The sequence below is a fragment of the Cygnus olor genome, chromosome Z (assembly GCF_009769625.2).
Source record: "Cygnus olor isolate bCygOlo1 chromosome Z, bCygOlo1.pri.v2, whole genome shotgun sequence".
Lineage (NCBI taxonomy): Eukaryota > Metazoa > Chordata > Aves > Anseriformes > Anatidae > Cygnus > Cygnus olor.
The window spans coordinates 55,808,586-55,826,382 of NC_049198.1; positions in this window are offsets into that span (position 1 = coordinate 55,808,586).

A 17,797-nucleotide genomic window follows, 5' to 3' on the forward strand; every position below is an offset into this window, starting at 1 on the left:
AGGTTCAGCATCCAGCACTTGCTCTTGTTAAACATCATATTGTTAGTGATTGCCCAGCTCTCTGATTTGTCCAGATCTTTCTGCAAGGCCTCTTTAACATAATGGATTCAACATCCTCCCAGTTTAGTGTCATCTGCAAGTTTACTTGGTATACCTTTGAGTCTTACATTCAAGTCATTTATGAAAGCATTGAAGAGAAGTGCCTCTAAAATACAGGCCTGGGGAACCCACAAGTAACTGGCTGCCAGCCTGATGTAGCCCCATTTCCTATAACCCATTAAGCCCAACCCATCAGTCAATTGTTCACCCATCATATTATGTTTTTATCTAGCTGTATGCTGGATATTTTTTCCAGAAGGATACTGTAATAAGCACTATTGAAAGCTTTACTGAAATCCAAAAATATTGCATCAGCTGTCTTCCCTAGGTCAACTAGATGGGTGACCTTGTCATAAAAGGAAATTAAGTTCATTACACAGGACCTTCCCCTCATGAACCTGTGTTGTCTGTGACCAATGACTTCATTGTCCTTCGTGTGTTTTTCAATAACTCCCAGAATAATTTTCTCCATAATTTTACCAGGCACTGAAGTGAGACTGACAGGCCTATAATTACCAGATCCTTTTTTCTTGCCCTTCTTGAAAATTGGAACAATGTGTGCCAGCTTTCATTTGACTGGGACCTCTCAAGATTCACAAGACCATAGAAAATAATTGAGAGCGGTCTCACAGTGACATCAGCCAGCTCTCTGAGTACCCTGGGATGAATCCCGTTGGGCCCCATAATCTTATGTGCATCCACGTGTAGCAGCAATTCCCACACAAGTGTGGGGTTGGCTGGGAGTATATCATTCCCACAGTCATGGTCCTCCAGCTCAGGGCATCAGGGGTTACAGATCCCATCATCAGTGTTGTAAGTGTAAGGTTTGTTAATTCCCACATCTGTGGCATGTCTCTTTTTAACACTGTTGCAGAGACTGAATGAAGTGAATATAAATGGAGAAATTTGAGTCTTGCAACTTGGGATCCTCAGAACTTGGGTTTGCAATCTGCTCACTCTCCTGCCAGAACACCAGAGTGCAAACAGATGCATCTATCACAACAGGCTTGGAAATGTGCCATATTTAAATACTCAATCCAATGCAATACTTAGTCCTTGAGTACTTTATGGGAAGTCTGTCTAATCCTCCAGTGCAGAAACAAACAGTACAGTCCCCCAGTGCTATGGGGAACAGAGGTACTTGTAATAAATTACTATTAGCAACTGGTATTCAGAAGTTAAGCAGCTGTCTACCATACTTCAATATGAACATTTTGCAGCAAACACTACTAGACGAAAAGCTCTGTGAATGAGTTTACATTCATTATCAAGCCTTTCTAGAAAACAAAGTAGGATAAAGTAGTATTCAGTCATTATGCTTTATTGTTATATAAGATCATTTAGTAGAATGTTGTCAATTAATACTAATTCTATGGTGTCAATAGATATAATAGTATTTACAGACACTTTATTTTAATGTCAGATTGATTTGTCTCAAAGTTTCAAGAAAAAGACGTAATTGTCATTTGTCAATTGTACTCTATTTTATCACTTCTTTGCTTCTCTTTTTTAAATAATTATTCTGATCCAGAAGAGAAATGACAGAAACAAAGCAGTGTGTTGCCCATTTTTGATTACGGTAAATAATGTGGATTATTTTAGCTGTGGTATTTATAGCATATAAATGACAGTTACAGTGTCAAGTTTTTGTAACCCTATGTTATTTTTAGGACCAGACTGATTCTAGACAGTTCTGCTGTAGAATAACACCAAAAATAATGGTGATGAAATAAAATACCATTACACATTAGTTAGACTGACCAATCTATCATTATTAGGTGACTGTAGTGCATTTGATAGCATGCCATATTTTAAATTTACAGAAAAATTAAGACAGATGAGTTTTGAAAGATAAAAAAGTCATCATCTTTCCAAACTGATGAAATGCATCTTTGGTACTTTGTTACAGTAATGACAAACAATGAGCAAAAATGTCATGATTCTTTAAAAGTATTCAGTCACTTAAGCGTATTCACTTATAATGAAGTCCAATAAAATATTCCCAAAGTCCTTGGATGGGTAAATGTCATTTCCTCCAAAAGAAGTTCAAATCTAGTTGCTCTGGAAAACTTACTAGCCACTAGTCTGCATCACTAACTGTTGTAAAAAAAAAAAAAAATCCATAATTTGCTGAACTAGTTCCATTTTACATTTTTAAATGGTGACTAAAATTTTTATCTGGTATTTATGGTCTGACAAACATTACTGTTTCAATTGTTAGGGCAATCTGGTGTCTCTTTATCCACATACATGAAGAGTTTCAGGCATCTCAGTAAAGATTATGTAGGTGCCTTGTGGAATTTGTCAGAAAGCTTAAGGCATTAAAACCCTGGAGAATGATACACTTAATTGGTGGAAGGGCCTTCAAAGTCTCACAGGGTAACTGCTCAGTCTTTGATACTATGACCCTTTCATTTTGTTGGAAGGAGGATACAGGCCTTGATTCAGTTGCTCATCCTTGATCTGAAAAATAGAATGCTGGGAGATAGGCAATCCTATTGCAACAAAGCATTACTATAGCAGGACTGTATAGATCATAAAACTCTCGTTATACCTTCAGATACCCTTGTGAAATACACTTTTGCATGTTCTGTGCTATGTAACATATATGAAATCAACAGAGAGAGAAAGTCATTTGTGAAAAAGCTCTTCATAAACCACTGTTACTACCTTCTGAAATTTAATTTTAACAACCCAAAGTATCAGTGAAAATGTGCAGAAACAGAGTTTAGTGTACCAAAGGCAGATATTTTGCTTTCTCATTCCCAGAACTGCACATGAAAATAGGCTGTGCTGCTGTCTGAAAATGAATTGTATGGCAGATTTTCCTACAGTAAGAATCTGATCTGCCATCCTCACGCATACCAAGAAATACTTCTATAATTCTTTATTTAGACCTCACTGCCTAGAAAAGTTTAATACTGAGGAGTCAGGGAAACAAATTGTTCCACAGTTGCATGCTGTAAGTTTAACTTTCATGCAGAACTCCAAAGCTTTATTTCTGCCTAGGAAGCTAAAATTAAAAGTCACTGGTACCTGCAATATTAATCAATCCACAAACAAAAATATGAACTTCATATTATTTCTTATTCACCCCTATTTTAGATGTATGGTATGTGTGTTTTTTGTTGTTGTTGTTGTTGTTTTTCTTTTCTGATTTAAGATTAAAAAGAGATAGTGGGATGAAGAGGAGTGTGGGTGTCTTCAATGAAGCAGAAGGTACATGTATTGTGGTTATTGTTGCTACTCTCCTGCACTGAAGGATAGCAGTGCTATCAGATATTTTTAAAAAAGTTCTGTGAGAAACAATCTACAGCCAATCTACAATCTACACATATTCAAGTGAATATTTCAGTGAATTAGCATTTGTTTGGGATTGCAATGGTGGGCGTCCTCCAAGCAGAAGCACACAGCGGCAATGTAGTATAGCTCTATATTCCCTATTAACTTATGCTTGATTCCTCCCATTTCCTCATTAGCTGAGTACTGCAGGTTCACAACCTACCTGACACTTGTTACTATGCCCTGTATGTGCAGTTTTATTTGACCAACCTTTAATTCCCCCCCCCCTTTTTTTTTTCTTTCTCTGTTTTGTTTTGTTTCGTTTTGCTTTGTTTTGTTTTGCTTGGAACTGGAGGGGCCCATGCTCTCATAGCTTCTTGTTCTTGCTGATTCCACAACTGCTTGTTTTTCTTTGCCATTCTCCTTATTTTGGGACATAGAGACCTTCCACTGCCCCCTTATCTGCTTAACATAGCCCTCCCCCGCTGCCCCCTCCCCTCCCCCCCCCCCATTATGCTTGCACAATCACATTTGAATATGCAAGGTTAGCGGAATTTTTCATTGCAAAAACACAACTTTAATTCTTTCAATTCTTACAAATTCTGTCTTCAAGAACTTCTGTGTATCAAATAAAACGGATTACCCTATATAAGGAAGTTTGATTCTTGTTAGAATAAGTGTTGGAGGAGTAGCTGGCAAACACAGAAGCACATGACCTCGTTGACATTGTAGGGATGTGGTGTGACGGCTCCCATAACTGGAGTGTTGGAATGGAAGGATACAGGTTCTTTAGGAAGGACAAGAGGGGAAGGCAAGGAGTATTACAATGAGCAGCTGGAGTGCATGGAGCTCTGCCTGGGGAAGGGTGAGGAGCTGATGGACAGCTTGTCAGTCAGGATTAAAGGGAGGGCAGGGATAAGTGACATTGTAGTGGGGGCCTGCTACTAGGAAGACCAAGCAGATGAGGCCCTCTATAGACAGATAGAAGCAGCCTCACTTTCACAAGCCCTGGTTCTCATGGGAGACTTTAACCACCCCAATATTTGAGGGACAGCACTGCAGGACATAGGCAATCCAGGAGGCTACTGGAGTACATTGATGACAACTTCCTTCTCCAAGTGATAGAGGATCCAATGAGGAGAGGTGCTATGCTGCACCTCAGTCTCACCAACAAGGAGGGGCTTGTGGGAAATGTGGAACTCAAGGGCAGCCTTGGCTGCAGTGACTATGAAATGGTACAGTTTTGCATTCAGAGGACAGCAAGGAGGAAGCACAGCAAGCTTGCTGCCCTGGACTTTGGGAGAGCAGACTTCGGTCTCTTCAGGTAACTGCTTGGTAGAGTGTCATGGGACAAAGCCCTGGATGGAAGAGGAGCCCAGGAAAGATGGTTAATATTCAAGGGAGACCTCTTTCAAACTCAGGAGCAATGCACTGCAACAAAGAGGAAGTTGGACAAAAATGCCAGGAGGCCTGCATGGATGATCAAGGAGCTCCAGACCAAGTTTAAACAGAAGAAGGCATAAAGGCAATGGAAGCAAGGACAGATAGCCTGGAAGGGATACAGAGATGTCCAAGCAGCCAGGGATCAAGTTAGGAAAGCTAAAGTATTGATAGAATTAAATTTGGCCAAGGACGTCAAGGGCAATAAGAAAGGATTCTGTAGGTACGTTGGCGATAAAGGAAGATGAGGGAAACCATGGGCCCTCCCTGGAAGGAAGTGGGAGACATGGTTACCGGGATATGGAGAAGGCTGAGGTACTTAATGACGTTTTTGCCTCAGTCATCAGTGGCAAGAGCTCTAGCCACATAACCCAGGCCCCAGAAGGTAAAGGCAGGGCCTGGGAGATTAAAGAACTGCCTGTTGTAGGAGAAGATCAGACTGGAGACCATCTAAGGAACCTGAAGGTGCACAAGTCTGTGGGACCTGATGAGATGCATCCGTGGGTCCTGAGGGAACTGGCAGATGAACTTACTAAGCCACTGTCTATCATATTTGAGCAGCCATGGTAGTGCAACAACATTCCCACTGACTGAAAGAGGGGAAACATGATCATCATTTTTAAGAAGAGAAAAATGGAGGACCCCCGGAAATACAGGCCAGCCAGTCTCACCTCTGTGCCTGGCAAGATCACAGAGCAGGTCATCCTAGAAACTATGTGAAGGTACACGGAAAATAAGGAGGTGATTGGTAGCAGCCAAAATGGCTTCACTAAGGGCAGCTCATGCCTGACAAATCTAGTGGTCTTCTATGATGCGGTTACAGCACTGGTGGATGGGGGAAGAGAAAATAAAATAAAAATGAAAATGAAAATGAAAATAAATGATCTACAAAACTGTAATATTTGTCTTTCATTGAATTTAATCCTGACAGATCCCTGCAGTCATAATTTTAATAGTCTGCTGAGTTTGCTGAGAAAACCACATAATGCTGTCTTTTCAATCATCTTTCTCAAGTATTATTTCATGTTTCATTTTCCTTTCTTAGGAGGTCATTTATTTATGTAAAACAGAGACTGAAAGAAGGTGATTTTCTCTATTGAACAAAGCTGGATTGCTTTTAACTCATAGGAAATTTCACACCTGTATTCCATAACTGTACTATGACAACTCAAAATAGCCATGTTCTTCCCACTTCCCTGCAAATGCTAATTTAAGATTCAAACCCTCTTTGGGTCTTGTGGTAACTAAGTGGAGCCTTTTTTAACCTTTTCTTTTCTCATCTCAGTATTTGATATTTCTTGTCTTTTATAGAAATAATACTATATATGTTTTATAAAACTTCATTGGGATGCCAGAAGTGTTCTCCATGTAGCTTTTTATCCCTTACTTTTTCCCTCTTTCTCTTTTTAGCTTTTTTTTTTTTTTTGAGTTCCTATTTCAGCAAGTCATTACAATGTTACACGGGTATAAAATATAATTTACTGTAAGAATTAAGAGAGTGCACAAATTCAGATGGAATTTACAATATTGATCAGCTTTGTATTATTGCTTAAATATTTTAAATTATAAAGTTATTATTTTTAAGTAGTAATCCATTGGAAAACAACTTCAAGATCAACAAGTCCAGCAATCAACCTGACCTCATGAGTCAAATCACTAAACCATGTCCCTCGGTGCCATGTCCACATGGCTCTCAAATACCTCCAAGGCTGGGGACTCCACCACTTCCCTGGGAAGCCCATTCCAATGCTTGACCACTCTCTCCATGGAGAAATTCTTCCTAATATCCAATCTAAACCTCCCTTGGCACAACTTGAGACTATTTCCTTTTGCTTTATCACTTTTCATCTGAGGAAAGAGTCTGACACCCTCCTCACTGCAATTTCCTTTCAGTTGGATGTAGAGAGTAATGAAGTCTGCCCCCCAGCTTCCTCTTCTCCAGAGTTGGAAACCCCAGTTCCCTCAGCCCCTGCTCTTAAGTCTTGTTTTCTAGTTCCTTCACCAGCTTTGTTGTTCTTCTCTGAACGTGTTCCAGCACCTTGATGTCCTTCTTGTAGTAAGAGGCCCAAAACTGAACACACTGTTTGAAGTGTGGTCTCATCAGTGTCGAGTATAGAGAGACAATCACTTCCCTAGTCCTGCTGGCTGCATTATTTCTGATGCAGGTCAAGATGCCATTGTTCTTCTTGGCCACCTGGGCACGCTGCTGGCTCATATTCGGCCTTCTGTTGACCAGCACTTCCAGGTCTTTTTCTGCTGGGCAACTTTCCAGCCACTCCTCCCCAAGCCTGTATTGCTGCATGGGGTTGTTATAATCAAAGTGCAGGACTCACTGCTTACCCTTGTTGAATATCATGCAATTGCATTCGGCCCATCAATCTAGACTATCCATATTCATTTACAGTCTTCCCACCCTCAAACAGATCAACAATCCCACCCAACTTGGTATTATCTGAAAACCTTCTGAGGGTGCACTTGTTCCCCTCATCCAGATTGAATTTCACCCGAAGAAATAGCAATGTAATGTTCAAGTTTTGGCATATAAAGCTTTTCCATATCTTCATTTTAGACACCTATATCAATACCCAAATTTCAGAAAACTTGAAAACTTAGAAATCATTTTAGAGGACTAGAAAGACTTCAGTGATAGAACTTTTGTAATTTGAACAGGAGTATAGATGGTGCAATTTCGCCTGTTCTTGATAAAAGATTTTGACATTGTAAATGTGGTGTTTTTTTCTTTGTTTGTTTGTTTGTTTTTCATGTTGGTCTGCTCTTTGATAATTCAACTAAATTTGAGATCATTCAGTAGGAAAAGGCTTAATATTCAGGCTAGGTTTCAGTCTCCCCTAACAGCTAAATTCAACTCTTGCAGACAGAATTCTGGAAGTGCTTCCCCCTCTTGACTGTAAGAAATTGTCTCTTTCATAAAACAGAAGCAAGCCAAAATGTTCAAATGCTATAAATCCATATAGCATAGATATTTGTAAGATGAATGTGCTGATAATAACAGACGCTGTCTCAAATGAAGAAGGTTTTTACATAGTTTATCTTGTTTTTTTTGTCATCGTGTTGGAGAAGTTCTGCACCCAAAAGATTGTACCCAGAAATGCAGTACAAGAAGCAGTCTCAACTTCCCTCATCATGCCATCGTTAACAAATTTTGAATCTGTCCTAAAGTGTCCATCTAGAAGTAGATTGTTCTATTTTCTATATCCTCAGATTCACTGACTCTTAATTCAGACTATGGGCTGTTTTTCGCATTTTTTTGTGAAAAAATTGCAAATGCATTTTTTGCATTTTTTTTTCTTGCATTTGTTGGGAATGGTGTGGATTCACAAAGGGAATGTAAAAAACAAAGAAAGTAGTATGAAGAAGTATGAAGAAACAAATGAAGAAGTAGCAGATTGGCAAGGGATGCAAAGAATAACAAGAAGGGTTTCTATAGGTACATTGTCCAGAAAAGAAGGGCCAAGGACAGTGTGCCCCCTCTGCTAAATGAGAAGGGGGAACTGGTAATAACAGACATGGAGACATGGAGAGGGCTGAGGTACTCAGCAACTTCTTTGCTTCAGCCTTCACTGCCGGTCAGGCTCCCCATGTCTCTCCAGTCCCTGACCCTCTAGGCAAGGGCTGGGGGAAGCAAAGACCCTTCCACTGTAATATGAATAGTAGACTATTTGGTAGATAAGGAACTGGCTGCATGGCTGCATCCAGAGGGTTTTGGTCAATGGCTCCATGTCCAGGTGTCAGCGATGAGCGGTGTCCATCAGGGGTCTGTCTTTGGACCGGTGGTGTTTAATATCTTTATCAATGACATAGACACCAGTAGGATGACACCAGTGCACCTCCAGCAAGTTTGCAGATGACACCAAGCTGAGTAATGCAGTTGATACAACAGAAAGAAGGGAAGCCATCCAGAGGGACCTGGACAGACTTGAGAAGTATGCCCATGTGAACCATTTGAGGTTCAAGTCCAAGTGCAAGGTGCTGCACCTGGGTCAGGGCAACCCCAGACAGGAGTACAGACTGGGAGAAGAACTCATTGAGAGCAGCTCTGCTGAGAAGGACTTGGGGGTTTTGGTGGACAAAAAGCTCGACATGAGCCAGCAGTGTGCGCTTGCAGCCCAGAAGGCCAACTTCATCCTGGGCTGCATCAACAGAGGCGCAGCCAGCAGGTTAATGGGGGTGATTGTGCCCCTCTGCTATGCCCTTTTGAGGCCCTACCTGGAGTGCTGCATCCAGGTCTGGGACCCCCAGTACAAGAAGGATGTGGACTTGTTAGAGTGGGTCCATAGGAGAGCCACAAGAATGATCAGAGATGGAGCATCTCTCCTTTTAAGAGACGCTGAGAGAGCCTGGTGCTGTTCAGCCCAGAGAAGTGAAGGCTCCAGGGAAACCTCATTGTGGCCCTTCAGTATTTAAATGGAGGTTATTAAAAAGACAGAAAACAGTATTTTACTTGGGCAGATAATGATAGGACAAGGGGGAACAGTTGTGAACTAAAAGAGTGGAGATTTAGATAGATGTTAGGAGAGAATTCTTTACTCAGGGGGTGGTGAGGCACTGAAAGAAGCTGCCAGAGAAGCTGTGGACGCCCCATCCCTGGAAGTGTTCAAGACCAGGCTGGAGGAGGCCCTGGGCAACCTGACTGTTCCTCCATACTGCTTCTTCTTTATTCCTAAACCACCCAGGTAGCTCAGCCGTCCATTTCATCAACATCCTGCTTAAGCATGGGGATTTCTGGAACTAGTAAAAACTGTTTTTAGTTTTGACCAACATGCAAAACAAGGAGCTCCTTAGCAATGTCACAGTAACTCTACATGTCAGGAGTTCTTATAATACTTGGTCCGTAGGGTATAAGTACATACTGCTGCATGGCCTTGTGGTTTCCGCTTCCTGTGTATTCTTACAGTGACACTATTATTAGAAAGCTGTCTATAAAAGAGAGGCCTGTGTACTTGCCAGTGGTGTCTGGCTTGTTCTGAAATGACAGGGCACATTAACAAGCAATCTATAATAATGCAAAGTGATAGGATGCATTATTTCTAAGGTTTGGTCAGTCCAAGGTTGTTTATGTAATTCATTACACTTCTGGTTTGTGCAATTATTTCCATTGTATTTTTGTGTTCATGCATCATAGAAAGCTTCCTAACTGAGCATTTTATTCCTTTGTATTTTAATGTCTTTTTTTTTTTTTTTTTTTTTTTTTTTTTTTTTTTTTTTTAGTGCAAAAGGGAATACGTAACCTCAAGCTGCTTGGTACTCTATTTAACCCCTGGTATTCAGCATTTGCATTGCAACTTGTTAAATGAGTTCTACACAACTTTCTTTTTCCTGATCCTCTGTGGAATTCAGTCAAAACAACTTTCTCTGGTGCCTTTCCTTTTTGGAATATGTGCCTTTTTACATTTACATGGTGTTTGGAAACAGGTGATCTTTAAGGTGATCTTTAAGGTGATCTTCCAACCCAAGCCATTCTATGATTCTTTGATAAAATAACTGTGAGATCCCTGGCCAGTTAACAAATATATACCAGAACACCAACATGTCAGTTATCTAGTACTTACAGATTATGAGTGAGCATGGAACTTTCTACATGCCAAGTTGGAGAAAGACACTGTAAAAGAAAAACAAACAAATAGGAAAAGCATACAAGTGCACGTGCCATTTAGACAAACTACTCCAGTTGGTATAAAAATTGCTGTAAAAATGCCAGAAGGATAAATTATCCTGAGGGATTTTTGGTGATTCCAAATTTTGTTGAGATTAAATATATCACAAGAAGAAACTTCTTCCATATTCATAAAATCCCATTGAAAGCAAAATGTTCAAGAGAGTTGGATATTAAAAAAAAAAAAAAAAAAAAAAAAGGAGGGAAGGACAGGTTGAGACAGAAATCTGACTACCTAATAATGATGATAAAAGCACCATCAGAATACAACAAAATAATGTTGGGCAAAACCTAGAAGAGACAGAAATCACTTGATTTTAGCTTGTGATTTGAATCAAAGAAGCTGTGTCCTCTAACAAGACAGGATTACTTATTCCCTGAAACAATCTGTTATCTCTTGTGGGCAAACTCTGTTAGTTTTCTACAGTTTGCTGAACAAAATAGCAGATTGAAGGTCAGAAAGAAGCAGTGGTTTCAATCAATTAACAACGTCATTTGGAATAGACTCCATGGAGTGAGGAAAATAATTTATCCAAAATTCTTTGTCCAAAAGTAATTAAAGCACCCAGAGTTATGCATGCTATGAAGTACTGATTGTTGTTAGGTTCCCAATTGCAGAACCTGAGGTGAATTATTTTAATTCAATTTTAATGAGTTTTCTCACTAAATTACAGAAGAAACCGTTTGCATGTTAGGATCATAGAAGGTAATAAAAAGTTGGGAAAAACTACTTAGCCACCTAATCTGGGCAGAAAATGAAATGTTCTGAAAGCCTTCAGGATTTTTACAGTTCTGACTGTGGTGGAGTTGGACATTTTACTTGGAGACTACTCATCGTCCTGACCAACTTGTACTTAGAATAAAGTTGAATTATTTTTTATCTTATTTTATTTGCTCCTTTTTTTAACATGATCAAAATTACCATGTCTTGCAAGGACAGTATCATTACTGAAATCGTCCTTACTCCACCAACCCAACTGTTCAAGAAGCCTTCAGGTTAACAATATGCCCACCCTCATGTCCTGCAGGACACAAACTGAAAACTATTTCTGCATACATAAATCTGTTGTTATTCATTGCTCAGCCTCCCACTACAGTTTTAAAAAAAAAATGTTATTGTTGGAAATGGGTGGAGCTATTTCCTGCATTCTGTAACCTAAGCTTTTTATCTTTCAGCTCCTTAAAAAAAAAAAGGTAAAGTGGTAGACAAATCAGGGTTAAATAATGATGATGCAAAGCATATTTTTTTTTCTCTTCCCAAGAAAATAGAAAGATTAAGGTTAGTATTTGCATTTGGCTCATCCAATATCACATTTTTCTCAATTTAGTTTATGTCTTAGCAAATTAGCACTTGCTTGTCCTAGATAACTCTCTCTCCTCTCTCTGCTGTCTGCTTTAGAGTCTTAGGTGATATCACAGAGTGAGTTGGCACTAACAGGATGTAGGAACCAGTACTTGGATTACTTTGTGTCTGCATTGTTAACTGGTTATATGACTGCCTTCTTTTCTGGTTTAGTTGTTTTCTTCCCTGACAGCTTTAGAGTTCTTTCTCAGTTTACAGCATGTCTCCTAGTTTCACTTTTCTTTGAATCCTAATATTTTAACATTTAAATTATGCCTGTTGTTTTGCTGTTTGAAAAATTTGCATTTTCATATATTTCAGTCTTTTTGTGATAATGCCAGAGCCCTAAAGAAAATACTGATCCTATTGACACCTCTCTGCTTCTTAGTGTCTGAGATAACAGCAGATTATTGATCTTCATGCTGAACAGTTAGATTATATCCTTTTTGTAGGAGTAAAGGAATCAGTTATTCTCAACAACAACGACAACAACAAAAACAGTTAAGTTACAACATCTTGAGGGACCTGCATGCCCTGTTTCCCAGGTGGCTTGCTTTTATTCCTAAAATTGATTATTGATTATAATAATTTCAGGGAAGCAGTACATTTTGGTGCAATTGCAACATTTACTTAAAAAAAAATAAAAAAATGAAGAAGAAGCAGAAGAGATGGTTGTGTAATTAAACAAATACAAGCAACTTTATCCCTTCCTATAAATATTGTTTACTCAGGAAATAACCTATATCCTCATATTTGCCATATTTCTTGTCAAGTATAACGTGTGCTTGTTTACTTTATATAAAATTTGGTGTAACACAAAACAGTGGAAAAAAGGTTTCTTATGTTTCATTTGTAGATTTCTTTCTAAAGACAAACAGCATTCTGCTACAAAAGGATGAGCAAAATATGAATCAGGGTAGTCTAAACGAGAATTGTGTTCCAGGTGATCACATATCAATACTGCATAGATATTCAGTTTAGGAGCATACAAATGACTAATTTGCCAAAACTTGTGTGCCCTGTGCCATTTTAGAGGTTGTAGACTACTTAAGGCTTCCACATATATATGGCAGGTATGGCAAAAGTCTAATAAAACTAAATCCTTCTCCAGTAGCTAGAAGAGGACAAGAAGGATTATTAATACACTAAAAATAACATGTATATTTAAGCACCAGAATTGCTCTGAAGATGTAGACCATGCTGAACAATCTGTCGTAAAGGTTACAATTTGGAGAAAACTAGTAATTTTGCAGCTTCCTTGTAATATTTAGGCTTTCTTTGGATCCAACACATAAAACAGGAATTTGTCATTCTCTACTCTGATTTTTTTGCAAGCTTATATCCTGCCACTATTATATCTATAGCATATTTATTAATCTAATTCTGTTCCTGCATTCCATGTATATCTTAATACATTATAGAATAATTCTTCATTCAGCCTTATAAGTCTGAAAATATATGCTTCCATTTTTCACAGTTTCCTACTTTGCATCAAACCGTATTTGATATGGGAAGCCAATATATGTGCCAACATCTACTTCTGTCTGGTACTTTTATTTAGTCACATACCAAGGACGTCAGAATGGCCTGTGTGAGACAGAGCACATCCTGTCTCACACTCTGTGCTGCTCAAACACTGACAGCAACTGGGTGGAGATGGATTTTTCATTAAAAAGAGGCACAAGCACCTTCTGTTTCATCCAGAAGCTTCTAATGAAACAAAACAAAACAAAACAAACAAAAAAACCCCTTGTCTTCAGAAATTTGCTTTCTAAAAGTACAATAAAAATACTATGAGTGGTTATTTTCCAATATTAAACCACCTCAAGGGGTTTAGATTAAAAAAAAAAAAAAAAGCCCCAGAAATAGTCAACATTTGCGCAAAGAAAAAATAAAAAATAACACCCCTCTGACATCCAACATCCCGTTCCCCCCCACTCCACTCCGCATCCCATTCCCTCCACTCCCCACCCCCCCAAAACCTTGCCCTCAGATTCAGAGGAATGGATCTGTTCATCTCTAGTCTACAGAAATCCAAGTTTTCAATAAAAGCATTCAGATGAATTCTACAGAAATACAATTATTTCTCCCATGGACTGATATCTGCAATAATTTTCCCAACAGACTTGTTGAGCACAGTATTGGTTCTCATGTAGTCACGGGTCATAAGCACAGGTGTTTGAAATAAACCTGAAGCTGAAGCTGTTTAGAACTGTAACTCTTCTCATGGAACAGAACAAACCACAACTGACCTGTTTTGCTCAACCTATAGCAGAAAAGAGTCAACCAACTTCAATTGCAGCTGGATCTGACTTGGAATAGAAGTCAAAAATTTGACTGGTTCAACCTCATAGCTATCACTATCATTCTGATTTCAGTGCATTTCATAGCCAAGTAAAACTTGCAGTAGCTGACAGACTCCTATAAAGTGTGCATGATCTGGCCTGCAGTTTCTCTCCTTTAGGAAACTATGTCTGTTATTAATCAACCTCTGGTATGATTTAGAACACTGGCGGTTTGTGTACTTCATTTAAAGTGTTGCTGATACCAAGAAGAGCAGAATTTGGTCCAACGTGATTTAAGGTACTGCATTTCTGATGAATGGGCTGTTTTTATGTAATCCATCATGCAAAATAAATTCCATGACATGTAATGTATTGGAAGATAGCAGACTAAATAAAAGCAAGTGTTAGAAAAGTTTACCCAAAGATTAGAAAGCACATGAAACAGTTCCTGAAGCTAATTTTAAATATTGTATAGAAATGCACACCTTGAAATATAAGACCTATGACTTCTCATAGGACTAGCATACTAGAATACAACAAGACAGTGAAATACTACAGAAAGGAAATGTTTATGTGTAAATATTTGTTTTAAGGGACAGCATAACTATGTAGAAAAAAAAAAAATCAAAATTTGACCAGCATGTGAATAATATTTTGAATAAAAAAAAAACACCATACAAATCCCATCCTTCTTAGAATCCAATACTGATAAGACTGCACTGAAAGCATAACCTTAAATGCAAATGTGCTTGGCTGTACATCAAGCCTTTTAAAACTCATTACACAGCAGTTACTTTTTCTTGAAAAATAAAAAATAAATCTCTGTCAAACAGATATATTTCACCTATTACTCTATATCTATTTGTGTACAAACACTACAGCTTTAGACAAGAAAGAAATGACTGTGATCCCCCAGCTTTCCTCCCCAAGTGCACACATGTCAAAGATCTCACCTACTGACTTTTGTATCAAGTTCATAACTTCTGGATGAAGCAGAATTTCTCTTTCTAGATGGCAGCAAGTCGCTTCAGAAAGCTTCCTTTTCAGGGTAGCATGAAAATTTGGAAACCCAGATACAGAATGGAGTTGATTTATGTTCCTATCTACTACGGTTTTACACCTGAAACATCTGTCCTGCCTACTGACAAGTTATCAGAATGTTTGCTTTATGTACTTAAAATAGAAAGGACTCTTGTCTTGGTTTATCAGGTTACAAGATAACATTCTCTGAATTATTCTCTTTTTATACCTTACTATTGATCATAGCATGTCACATTTTCTCAGACTAAGGCACGTGCTGTAGACATATAAAAAATATATCTTTCAAATGTTACTGGGGGCTGAACAAGTTCATCCCATTCAGAATTTTAATTTGGAATTCTGCCATTTCCTAGTTAAATAATAAAACAAAGAGTAAAAGCAAGGCACAGATAAGCATAAATTCACATACACCTCCTTGCTGACTCAAATTATTAATGAAAACAGTAGAAGGTTAAAATTTATAGTGATGTCACAAAATAAGCGGAATTATAATGGTATTTACTATTTTATGGCTATTCCATATCCTCTACAACAGAAAGTAGAGATGTTTTGTAGGTTACCCTGTGCAGGCTGAAGCTTGTTCTAAGCCAAATTACACTATTTGATGTTTATGATGTAAATGATGTTTAATGCACATAATATAAATTGAGTTATTTTTAGAAGCAAGCAGTCAGGGCAGTTTGCCCAGGACATCTGGCTAAATGGTGAGACAGGTGAGCCATAGACTAAGTAGTGCAAATTGGGATTCTTGCCTTTTCCCTGCCAGGAGCACGTGAAAGTAATTCTGGGTTTGACTGCAGTATCTTTTTCCACAGGAAATACTACTTTGCTTCAAGCCCCATTAACTTCACTATGGTGATTTCAATATAAAAATAAGTAAATAAAAGATATTACCATCTAATGTTGTATACTGGATGACTGAATTTTGTGGCTCCAAACCAGAAAAAAATGTATATTCAAACAACATCTTGACCTCATTCATAAGTGTAAATATAAGTATCCTCAATGAGCATTTTTACAGATAAATTTTTGATTTTTACCGCGAGAAGCCCCACAACTAACCCCCACAAGAAAAAAAAAACTATTCTAGAGAAAACACAGCTAAAAGAACTGCATAAATTACATGTGTCACCAATGCTAAGCAGAAAACACTACAAATAACTCACTATATTTCTATATAAAGGTTTATTTATTTATTTATTTTATTTATCTATTTTGTGAATCGTAGAAAGCTTCCATTTTCCTTTATTTACCACAAATGCAAAACCAAACAATTCCACAAAGGAAACCAAGAACGTGCCAAAAATCTATTCCAAAATTTAATGTTACAATAGGCAGCAATTTTTTCTGTATAACCTACCTTGAAAGCCAAAGTAATCTTATATACTAGTGTTAAATTTTGAATATTCCCTCTACATACAATGTGTGAAATACTGTCTTTAAGCTGCTGAGTCTTATATCAATTATAGACTGTTTGCTGCAATGATGTTTTTGTTGTTGTTGTTGTTTCTTCAGCAGCCTTCTGCCCACAAGTTCACACTGAAAACAAACAAACAAACAAACAAAAAAGCACACTACAGACTATTGTCCTAAGAGCGTTTTCTCCAGAATTTCAGTACTCTGAGGTAAATATCAGATAGCATTCAAACCTGGAACAATGATGTTTTAATATTCAGCAAGTACTGAAAAACATTACTTAAAAAACACATTTTGTTAAAATTCTCACTTCTGTACTTTTTTGATCTATACATAATTCATTTCCAGATAATAATAATGGAAACTGTACCTGTACTACTATCATCCATTGTGTTCTGGATTATTCTTCATGATTTCTAAGAAATATCTGTAATTTTCTTTCTCAAAAGTCTTAGCTAATGAGTTGGCTTTCTGAATGAAAGCATGTAAAACATTGCCTTACACTTTTAATTTTCTAATTAAAATATTACTATATCAACCTGCAATCCTTAAAAAAAAAAAAAAAAAAAAAAAAGAAAGAAACCCTGAATGACTTCAGAAGCTTTACAAAGTTATTGGAGATTGTAACCTGTCAAAAATATTTATGAAATTTTTGGATTAGTTATTGGATCAGATTGTCCTTTAGTTTGACTAGTAATTAACGTAAGGTACCAAAAGTCTCTCTGGTCTTAGCCTGCCAAAAGTCCAGTTAAGACTTCAGTCAGGATAGAAAGGGTATTCTGTGTAAAACTGGAGAAAACTGTTTTTACAGTGTCTGACCATGCTCATCTGTAAAGGAAGTTCCATATATTACCTCAGCTCATTAGTGAAAACATAACCTGTGAACTGTATTATGGTACAGATGAACTTTACTGCACCAAATTTCATGTCTCAATAGCAACACGTTCTCATGTGTTTCCAAACAGTTATTCAATTTTTCATGAAGACAGATGTTTCCATTGTTCTTCTCACTTGGTTATTGTACAAACCACATAATCCAGTCTCCACTATCTCACTCTAAGATTCTGAAAGAGATTAAGCAGATGATGTACTGAGTTAAACGTAAGCAGCATATTGTTTGCTGCTGTTCCATGATCTTCCTTCACTCATTTTTGGTTATTATTGGATTACTAGTATGATGTTTTGGCACCTGGATGGCACCAAATTATCCACTGACAT